The sequence below is a fragment of the Loxodonta africana genome, chromosome 1 (assembly GCF_030014295.1).
Source record: "Loxodonta africana isolate mLoxAfr1 chromosome 1, mLoxAfr1.hap2, whole genome shotgun sequence".
NCBI lineage: Eukaryota > Metazoa > Chordata > Mammalia > Proboscidea > Elephantidae > Loxodonta > Loxodonta africana.
Genome location: NC_087342.1, coordinates 223,783,595 through 223,795,233, shown reverse-complemented (window position 1 = coordinate 223,795,233; position 11,639 = coordinate 223,783,595). Strand labels below are relative to the sequence as shown.

At 36.5% G+C, this 11,639-nt stretch overlaps 1 non-coding gene across 1 annotated transcript; it reads right to left on the bottom strand.

The window, feature by feature from the left end:
* Positions 1-11,151: 11,151 nt before the first annotated feature.
* LOC111750452 (small nucleolar RNA SNORA72) lies at positions 11,152-11,283 on the bottom strand. The gene has a single exon (XR_002785582.1). It is a non-coding gene; the product is annotated as a small nucleolar RNA SNORA72 (small nucleolar RNA).
* Positions 11,284-11,639: the final 356 nt, after the last annotated feature.

The window sequence follows — 11,639 nt, the reverse complement described above, 5'->3', positions numbered from 1 at the left end:
ATAGGGTTCATTTTCATGTCTTGCACGTCGGGTTAAGATGGAAGCTTTGGTTACTCACCAGCTGAAACACTGATGCCATGATAGGAAGTTTCTGGTTCTCAGGATATCTGGTGTTGGAGGAAGGCAGCTCAACTGTTTTGTAGAGCGAATTCCTTTTTTATTAATCGGATTTACTTTCTAGTAATTTTCCACCTTTAGGCTTTCTAATACTTTATTCTAGTCTTCACTTCTAAAAAAAAAAAAACAAAACCCGTTGCTGTCAAGTCGATTCCAACTCAAAGCGACCCGATAGGACAGAATAGAATTGCCCCATAGGGTTTCCAAGGAGTGGCTGGTAGATTTGAACAGCCGACATTTAGGTTAGCAGCCATACCTCTTAACCTCTATGCCGCCAGGGCTTCTATATGTATTATACTAATAATTAATTAGTATTGAATAATTAAACATTAACAAAACTCTTTGAAGGCAGAGAACATGACCTGCTCATCGCTGTGATCTGTGACCAGCCAAGGTCTGGGCTGTGCTAGGACTACACTTTCATTTAATGGCTGATTGAATATCAATGAATTAAACCTTACATTGGTGAAAGTCATTTGGATTCAGGATTTTTACATCATTTCTTATCTTTCAAAATTTTCTATGAAAGTGAATAGTGAGAAATATTGTCTGCCACATTTATTGAGATGGAAGATTATTTGGGACAGTTCCATATTTTTCCCTAATGAATTCATAGTGAGGAATACAACCAGTATAGAAAATTATCCTCTGCTGTTTTTTCCTAATGAGAACAAAGCAGGAACGAACATGAGATGAGCCATCATCTGGATGCCAAGTGCTGGCAGTAACAGTCCCCAGCTGTTTTCAAACAGGCACAGCACATGGCCATTCTGAGCAGGCACAGAAACCACCCTCCTAATCTACTCTCCACTAAGGATCTTAAAAAGTCAAATCCGTAATTGGAAGAGGAGGCTGTTTCTAATATGTCCAATCAAAATATGGAGAAATTATTGAAAACAATAACATATCAGGCAGTGAGTATTTTTTACAAATCCAACTTTTGTGTTTATTTCCCCTTAAAAAGGACCATTGAAGACATGACAGATTAGCAAAACTGGAAGATTACCAAGGTACTGTTAAAAATATTGCTTCCTCTTCTTTTCTATTTATATAAATCAGATTAAAATATAATTTTGTATTTATAAATGGATTTTTAAAAAAGATACCACATTTGTATGATAATTTCCCCATATTGCTATTTCTTTACTCCTTAGGTAATAGTCATGCCAGAGGCATATTACAAAACCAAAGTATTTTACTTGAAACACTTGATAAAAGAAGTAATTGTTAATGAATTTAGTAATTACGTAATCAGTAGATATTCTTTGACTACAGACAAGTTGAGCACAAGTGTATATTCTTTGCTTAAGAACATCTTCCCCTCTAGGAAAGATGGAAAACTTCGTTTAGAGGAGAGAGCCTGCATTTGAGCAACATCAGGAAACAGAAAGCGATGGTATTCCCCCTCAGAAAGTATAAAGTTACGTAAATAAGCCGGTGTCATAGCTGTGTTTCCCAAACGAGGATTGGTTCCCAAGAGCCAACCCAAATATTATTTATAGAGATTCTTTGTCTACGTATTTTTACTGTTTTTTGATTTCTCCCAGATATCGCAAAGCCCTCAGTCTGTTTAGCACTTCTTGGGAACTGTTTAGCACTTCTTGGGAACTGTTTAGCATAATACAAGGTGTCTAGGGGTAGGGGTAGGCCTACTGCTTCTCTGTGTCCTCAAAAACTCTGTCAGTTGGTTGAGGGAAGTTATTGACCCTGCTGATTTTCAAAGCTCTTGAAACAAATTATAAGATCTGCAATGACAATTTCAGACCCAGAGGGGGCAATCACATGGCAGTCCTCAGCACAGGCTGAGGAAACAACCCTGATACTTCCCCCCAAGAATTTTAGAACTTTGGAAAGCCCAGAAACACTTTTGAAGGATCACCTTCAAGTGATGTTTGAAATTCGAGCTTCAGTCCCAAAGGGACTGGTTCAAATCCATGTGAAGTATAGGGCTCATGAGTTTGTAACACATTCTTCGTTCTGTATTGAATGCTTTAAAAAAAAAAAGAAAGAAAGGAAATACAGTCAATTTGCAGCTAGTTGCTTTCTCCTATTAATTGCTATTTCTGAAAACTGTGTTTGCCGGAAAATTTTCTGATCTTTATTACTCTGGCACAGCATTAACTCAAAGTCCATAGGAATTCCTGAAATCTACACAATCTAAACAGCTTGGGGGAAGGGTGGAGAGCTAAGAGGGAATAAAAGTCAATACTGTACATACGTGGGTATTAAAGCAAAGATATTATCACTTCAAATAATTCTGTTGCAGTTAGAGATTGGACAGCAATTTACATACGGGCAAGGTGAGGCACAGATACAGGGTAGAAAAAGAGGAATTCTAGATGCATCTGAAGCGTTCATCTGTTGCCATGGAAACAGATACATCCTAGCAACAGCTGTTTGGTACATAGATGACATGCGGAGCTTAAGCTCTTAAACAAGAGGAAAATGAGCCATGATGAAAGCTTTAGTATATATACCATTTTTATTTTTAAGAGTTTGAAACAGATAATGGAAAATTCATAAATAAATATGTCAAAAAATTTACAGAAATTGCACTGTATTTCCTCACCATCATAGGACCCAGAATATTGCTTTATATATTATAAAAATCTATTATTATCCTGACGGCAAGATGAAATGCCATTTATCAGATGGCCAGTATTAGTTGAAATCTTTTTGTTGTTGTTGAGTCCAGAATCTAGTATCTACCATATTTTTAAAACACATGCTTTGTTCTCAATGATTCTTAAAATCTTATCAGTATAAAATATTCAAAACATCCTCTGTAAAAGAAGGAGAAAATCAGACAATACTTAATGGTTTTTACGAAAGCTTGAAAACTTGTGATTCCATCTTTTTTCTTTTAAGTTAATAGAATAGTTTTCTTATGCTTTAAATTTTCTGGGTATGTGTTTTCACTGTTATTTTTACATGTTTAAATGAACATTTTGATGTAAAATGAAAATAAATAAATGTTCAGCATAGTCTCATATCACCTTGTGTGTGTGTATATGTGTGTTTCCATAGCAAATAGGGCCTTTTCTACACAAATTATCAAATTGCTGGATCACAGGAAGTTACATCTGGAGTGGATCACCCCTTATTCTAAAGGAAATTAATACCCTGGAAGGGAATGGCATACAAGGTTAGTTTCTACTGCTTTTTCCTTTTCCCATAGATGTATGTATTTTTTTTTCTCCTTGCCTAGGCATGGTATTCTATGTACGAGATTTCTTATTCCATAATCTCCTCAGATTTAATTATCAAGCAAAGAATTCCACTGTGATTAATCAGTTGTTGAAGCAGACACCATCAAGAGGAGTGGGAGGAAGATACTTTAAAGATAATGAACTGTAAGAAAAAGAAAGCTTTGAGGACTCCCAATTAATCCAGGCAGCGGTTAAGAGCTGTGGCGAGTTACAGCTGCTAACTAAAAGTCTGGTGGTTCCAATTCACCAGCAGCTCCTTGGAAACCCTCTAAGGCAGTTCTACTCTGTCATATAGGGTCACTACGAGTCAAAATTGACTAGATGGCAATGTTTTATTTTATTTTAATTTCAGGGTAAAAGAATTGGAATTTGTAGCATTTTATATATCTGGCCATGGTTACTATAAATGTTTCTGATTTATATTGTGTTGTTTAGTGAAACACATTTTCTGCTCTTCATATTGTCGATAATGAGGAACCAGAGAAAGAGTTAATTTTTTTTCCTCTGTGCGAAGACTCACCTCCATGCGATAGACGTCAATAGGGAGGAAGTCAAGCTTGTTGAACTAGATACCTCTAAATAAAAATAGTTATTAAATGGTTCATTAAACTGACTTTAAAGATCCAAACCAACCCAGAATCCTGAAGAGTGCTGACCCCTGAGAAGTAGACCCCACTGATTCCTTGGTGAGGGATGTTTCCTCATTCGTAAAGTAGTTGTGCCGTAGCCACGACACGTTGCATGGCAACCGCTTCATCTCCCTGCCTTCTCAGATTCAATGAATTGCAGCAAAAGGGCTCTTTGGACTTGAAACCTCCGCCGTGGCCAGTGTCGGGGCCAAATATTGGCTTGGGCTTCCGCTTCCCTCAGTTTTCACCAGTTCCTAAAGCCACACAAATAAACAGCTATTCTAATATAAATGATTCATTTTATATGTTGTAGCTTCAAGATGTATCCTATGGGCTTCCCTTTCTCCTATTTCTGGAGCCAACGATATTAGTGCCGTAGAGGTGGAAACTATAACATTACATATTTGCAACAGGACATTTAAATGTCCTTCTGCTGTCATACACAGAATTATTTACATGATGCAAAGGACCTTGTTCTGTGACTGTCGTCATATCAAATGGGCGCTGATGTCAGCATTATGCCTTAGCTGTGATGCTTACTTCTAGTTTTGCAATACACTGACATCTCTAATCAGCTCAAGGTATGAGGGTCTTCAAAGCCTTGAAAATTAATTATCATTTATTTTAGTTTCATTACATCACCATTTGTTATGGGTTGATTTGTGTCCCCCAAAAGTTATGTCAAAGTCCTAAGCCGTGCACCTGTGACTGTGACCTTATTTGGAAATAAGGTCTTTGCAGATATAGTCAATATCAGGTCACATTGGAATATAGTGGGTCTTAATCCAATATAACTGGTGTCCTTACACAAAGAGAAGACGAGACACAGATACAAAAAGACACACGGGGAAGACCCTCATGCTCCAGTGGAGACAGATTGGAGCGATGCTGCCACAAGCCAAGGAACACCTGGAGCTATCAGAGGAGACAAGGAAGGATCTTTCCCTACAGTCTTCAGAGAAAACAGGGCCTGCTGAAACCGTGAATTTGAACTTCGAAACTCCAGAGCTATGAAAGTATACATTTCTGTTGTTTTAAGGCACTCAGTCTGTGGTACTTTGTTTACAGCAGCTCCAGGAAACTAGTCTAACATCCATACACGTTTCAAGACAAAAACCTGGCCATCATTCTATACTTTTTCTTTCTATCTTTTTTCATATCTCTCATATCCAGTCAGTCACCAAGACCTGTCAATTTTATCTCATTTCTTTTGAATTCTCCTGCCTTCCTTTAACAGGCTCCTTAACTATTCCTTCTGCCCCGTCTGTCCTCACTTCAACCAGTTCTCCTCACGGTTCCTACCTGAGCTTTCTAAAATTCAAATCCAATGATGTTACTCTCCTACTTAAAATATTTTAATGGCTTCCCATTCCCTTTACAATAAAGTACAGATTCTTTCAGACGGTGTACAAAATCCTCTAAGACCTGACCTCTATAATTCCAACCTTACATACCCCTCCGCTTTTTAAACTCTAAGCAACAGCCATACAAAACTAAGTATATTTCCTGACCTGTTCTCTCTTACGCTTTTACACCTTGCTTCTTTTTAAGAAACCTTTCTTTAACCTCTAATGAAAGTTCCATGCTCCTCTCTCTCCTTCAACATCACCAATTCAAATTCAAGGCCACAGGGATTTCACTTAGTCTTTTCTACCTTACATCTGCATCTCCCTCCCACACTGAGAATCCTGGTTCTAAAGGATATTGGTCATAATAGAATGGTACATAGTTATTTATTTGATTTACATCATATTAACACACAGCAGTGTCAGAGTTACGATAACACTATCACCAACTTTACGATTTCCTAAAACAAAACAAAACAAAATTTTTTTCCCAGTTCTTTTTGTCTTTTTCTCCTTAGGGTGTGTTCTAATAAGGATGGTAAAGCCAAATTCCTGTGTTTTAAAGTCACTTTGTATAGTTCCTCTCTGTGTGGATATAGAACTACCGACTACATATTTAGTTCAGTTTTTATAATTTCTTAAGATTTTTAACAATTAAAAATATAGTTTTTTATTAATTATGTAAAACATTTTCATATTTCCAAAATAAAAACAAGATATATTTAAAGAAGTCTAGCTCCCACCACCATTTCCTTGCTCTTAATTCCATCCTTATTTATAGTTATCTAAAAAAAAAAACTTTTATTTTTTTATTTAAAATTATATTTCTTTCCTTTCACTTTTTTTGAAAATTAACCACCATTCTTTTTAACCTCGCTTTTTTTAATTGAAAATATTACCCTGAGATCCATCCATCATAGCGTATAGAGAAATTCCTCATTTGCTTTTGTAGCTACGTGGTAATCCAGTGTACGTGTGGATCCCGCAGTTCAGCCAGCCCCCGGCTAAACACCCTTAAGTTGCTTAACAGCTATTCTGGTATAGAATAGTCTTATGCAGAAGTCTTTTTGTATTTTGGCCAGTATAGCTGCAGGAGAGATTTAAGCAAGTGGGATTGCTCGGTCAAAAGAAAATTGCTATGTAATTTTGCTAAATCTTTCGAAATTATTCTCCATAGCGATTGCTCCATGATGCATTCTCTCTACTGATATACAAACATGCTTCTTTTCCCACAGTTTGATCAGTAGAGTATGTTTCTTGGTTTTGTGCCAAACTATAACGAGTGAAAAATGGTCTCTTGGTATAGTTTTAATTTGCATATTCTCTGCTTATGAGCTAGGTTTTACATAGTAGAAGTCATTTACAGCTTTTTTTTGTTTCTATGAATTGTTAATTTCTATAGCCCTTCTTCACAGAACCGTTAGCCCTTTTCTAGTCTTAAAAAAAAAACCCACTGCCGTCCAGTTGATTCAAGCCTTTAATATGCTAGAGGTATTAATCATTTGTGATTTAAGTTGAAAGTAAGTTTCACATAAGTAATTTACCTGATTACTTGAAGTGGTTTTTGGCCATTTAATATATATATATTTTTACATGATCAAATTTTTCTTTTTTTTTTTCTTTTTGTGACAAGATTTTGAATATAAGATGGTAACTAACAACAAGAACAAAAATTATTCCCATTGAAGGTTATAGGGAAATTCATCAAAGTTTTCTTTTAGTACTATGTGATTTTACTTTTTGTTTAAATCTCTGATTCATTTGAGGTTTATCTCTTTGTATGATGTAATAGATCCAATTTTAGTATTTATCCATATGGCTATCCAGTTATCCCAACACCACTTATTTAAAGAAAAAAATATCCACAAAGTTGAAATGGTGCCCTTTTTATATATTAAGTTTGTGTGTGCATTTTGGGATTTTAATCTTTTTCAATGGTTCTGTCTTAACATTCATGCACAAATTTTTCTCATTGTTTTAATTACAGAGACTTGTTTTTGGATTGTTTTAATATCTGGTGGGGCTAACTCCTTCCTTTCCCTTCTACTTGACCTTCTTTAGGGTTCTCAGGTTTTATTGCTCACCTATGGGTGTCTTTAACACGATCATGTAGACAGAGCCGTTATCCTCCTGTCAAGGAGCCCTGGTGGAACAGTGGTTAAGCACTTGACCGCTAACTGAAAGGTTGGTGGTTCTAACCCATCAATGGCTCTGTGGGAGAAAGGCTTGGTGGTCTGTTCCTGTAAAGATTACAGGCTAGAAAACCCTATGGGGTAGTTCTAGTCTGTCACATGGGTTCTCTATGAGTCGGAATCGACTTGACAGCACCTAACAATAAAGTCTAAGAGTAAAGCTATGGTGCATATCACTCTTGTAGTCCTCAACTTTTTTTTTTTTTTTTTTGCAAATATCCATAGATAATTTATAAATCAAGACTTCTGATAGTCTGACTTCAGCTTTTGGCCACAGAAGTCAAGGGCATGGTATTGCAAATGCTTTATTTCCTGGAAACCTGAACCTAATATAACTAGAAGTATGTCTGCCTTAATTTATCTAGATCAATTTCATTTGGTTCTTAATAATTATTAAATAGTGTTTAGGCATATTTTGACTTAGAAATTTATACCATTGCTTAACATGAGAGCAAATTATTTTTACTGGTCAGGTTATAAACAAACATTTAGGTCTCGGGATCTTTACTAGATAATCCCTACCAAAGCTACAGTTACAGGTTGTCCCCAACTTATGATGGGGTTCCATTCCGATAACTATGTTGTAGGTTGATTTTGACATAAGCCAAATTTCTGTCTCTCTTTTATTTTCACAGCCCGCTATATGGCGGTGTTTGGAAGGTAAACCATAACACTGAATATTTGCAAGTGAATATCTGAGAATGATAACATCAGCAAATCATGTGTTGTGGCAGTATATGTAGTTCGTATTACTAACAACAAGATGTACCAAAAAAATGGATAGTACGAAGTGCGGTTTATGGTAACTGGAGTACATTGTAAATTAGGGACTACCTGTATATCCTGACAGTATTCACAGAGCTCTAATAGCCAGGAAAAAACCCCTCTCTCTAGACAAAGTCTTCTTGGATAATCACTGAAAACTGGAGGAGTAATAAAAATTTCAAATTCCTAAAATTTCCAAAGGTGTTGATGCAAGTATCCTTTGTATGTCTATTACTGCATTGTTTTAATTTAGAAATTAATTCCTGAGTGACTGATTTGTATCAGCTATATAGCAATTCAAAGATCTGGTGGCACAGTGGTTAAGATCTTGGCTGCAAACCAAAAGGTGAGAGCTCGAATCCACCAGCCACTCTCTGGAAACACTATGGGGCAGTTCTAATCTGTTCTACAGGGTCACGTGAGTTGGAATCGACTCAATGGCAATGGGATTTTTATATATCAATTCATTTTAACTTAGTATAGAACTGGCTTTGTTTCTTGTAGCTACAGAAAAATTAAACCCCATAACCATAGCCATAGCCAATCAGCTAACTTTTTTCTTGTAACTATATATATATATGTATTTTTTTAACTGCTTTGTAGTACAGGTTGAGGTATTCTACAATGTTCCTTTGTTCCAAAATACCTTTCCTCACTACAGTACATGAGAATCAAAATTTCCAGAATACCTACTTCTTCAGAGGAGGCCCTAAAAGACTTAGCTGATTTCCATTATTAATGAAATGGCAAAATGTAGGTTCCTGTCATTTTGAAAAATAACATCTTAGCTTGGAAATCAAACTACCCTACCTAATATGATCCTGAAGATCTAGAATCAAAGAGAAGTCAAGTCCTGATGAGATAGTAGAAAAAGGGCTTCAACAACTTACATTTTTATAGCTAACTCTCTGACTCAGTTCTCACTCTTCTTACCAGATATGAGGCAACATGAGATTATTTGAGATGCAGGAACCGGGTGCTTAAAAGAGGCAACCAAAAGGGCACTTCTCTCTCTCCTTGGAACAATATAATTACAAAATGTCCATGAAATTTGAATATCTTCCTCTATTTTATTGTAAGTTCTTTTCCTGTCTGGTGTGTTACTTGAGCACCTTCCGTGTTGCCTTCTGTCTTCAGTCACCGTGGGCTTGGTGTGGGACACAGTGTCTGGAGCATAACAAGCGCACAGTGTTTTCTCAAATGAGTAAGCAAAGGACAAACTTTTTTTTTTTTTTTTTGCCATTTGTGCCCAGGTCATCTCTGCTTGGAAACAGGCTGCAAAAAGATTCTTTATTTCAGAGTTTAAAGAAATCATGTCATATAGGACTGTATGTCATATAGGCTTCCATAGGAGTAATTCAACATGGAGAAAGATATTCCTTGGTTGTTTGTATTCCTGAAATGGTAAATTGACTTTTGAATGTAAAGGCTGGCTATGTAGAAAAAGCTGCTCTTATCAGACTTCAGGGTGGAAGCTCAAAACATTGTACTGACATGAAGAGTGTCTTCTGTTAATTTGTAGGTCACCATCAAGAGCGAATCTTGAATAGTAAAGCAATGCACTCTGTGCTAGAAAGACCAGGAGCCCTGGAGATGGCCTTTCCTCTTGAACGGCTTGGACTGAAGTGGGGTAAATCAGATTCTAAGTCAACAAAAATATATTAGGGAACATATTAGAAATATTTAATTTTCACGACTGATTTCCAGTGCGATGCACAAATTTTAAAAGCACTCTTTTTATGCACCTTCACAGTGGACAGTTGCCATTCAATCATTTAATACAGTTAATCGTTTTTACATTTGAAAATCCCTCAGACTCTCTTAGACTCATTTTACTAAAACTGTTGTTATTTTTCAGTGCTCATAATCATGACCTTCTTTATTTTGGCAGGCACTGTGCAGTAACTTCCCTCGCAAAGTTCATCAAGATCAGAGATTAATGTTTTGCTTTTTTATAGGCATGGTTTTCATTTGTTCCCTGTAGGGTATTCAGAACCATAGGGTGAAATAACTATAGCAAACAGAACAAGCACAAACATTTATAATTCCATGATGCCCTACTTTTGTAAAAAGAATATGCTGAAATTGAAAGGACAAAGAATTATTTAAATATTAAATATTATTTACAAATCATCCAATTTGATATATGCTTGATCTAACCATGGTGAAATGAAAAGTCTATCTTTTCAATGTTTAGGCGTGGTTTACGCACACAAGTTTCAATTCAGGAGGAGGCAAAAAAAAGCAGTGGGGAGAACGGGATCTAAAGAAAAACGGGGAGAAAAATAGAGAAAAGGCAAACATGACGGATGTCAGGCAGAATTAAAATGCATAAATACGTATGGCATTGTAACACATCTGACTATCTGCTGAAGCCCTGCAAAACGAGTATATGCAAAACTTTCCAATTATTGAGATTTTTTTTTTTTTGAAAAAAAAAATTTTTGAGGCTGCTCCTTGCACTGTAGGCTCAGCTAGTTGCTTCTCGGTTAAAACTTTCCATCTTTGTTCGTTATAATTTATTTAATGGCAACCAGTAATTGAAACTTTCCTTCTTTGCTTAAACTTTCTTTAAACATAACTTTGCAAATTAGTACTGGTTATTTTCAAAAGCTTTTGTACTAGCTGTACTGTCATTTCTCTTAAGGTTGAAGATACCCAGAGTTACAGCCATTTCTCATACCAGATGAAACAAAACAAAACAAAAATCCTTTTGCTGTCAAGCTGATTCCAACTCAGAGCAACGCTATAGGACAGAGTAGAACTGCCCCATTGTTTCCAAGGAGCACCTGGTGGATTCGAACTGCTGACATTTTGGTTAGCAGCCATGGCACTTAACCGATAAACCACCAGGGTTTCCCGTACCAGATAGTCATATAATAAATCAGACTTAGTGTATCACCAGCATTTTTAAAGCCAGACTTAGGGAAGGCACTAGACCTGGGGACACATTCATTATCTTCATAAAGTGAATGTCTCTCCTGCCCTGGTTATCACGAAATCAAGACACGGAGAATTTTTAGTTTTTTCTGTTTTTGTCTTTTTTTTAGTTATAAAAATCACTTGTTGGAACTGGCTACTCTGAGAGTGGGGCGGCAAGTCCAGGGCCAGATTCTTTAGATTCAAAAATAATGTTCAGATTGAAAAATAAAATACAGCCCAGACCACATTAGAGAGCTGCCTGGCTTCCAAACAACTTCAGAATTTTTCGGGCTTGCAGTTCCAGCTTTTGACCAGAGATGGCGCTGAGGGTACGGGAAACGTACAGCAAACCTGAATCAGAAATTGGAAAGAAATAGAACTAACGTCTGTGAGCATGAATCATCAGTTAACCTCACTTGCACAACATCTCAGATAGTGAGTCTGGAGGAAGTGAAAGAA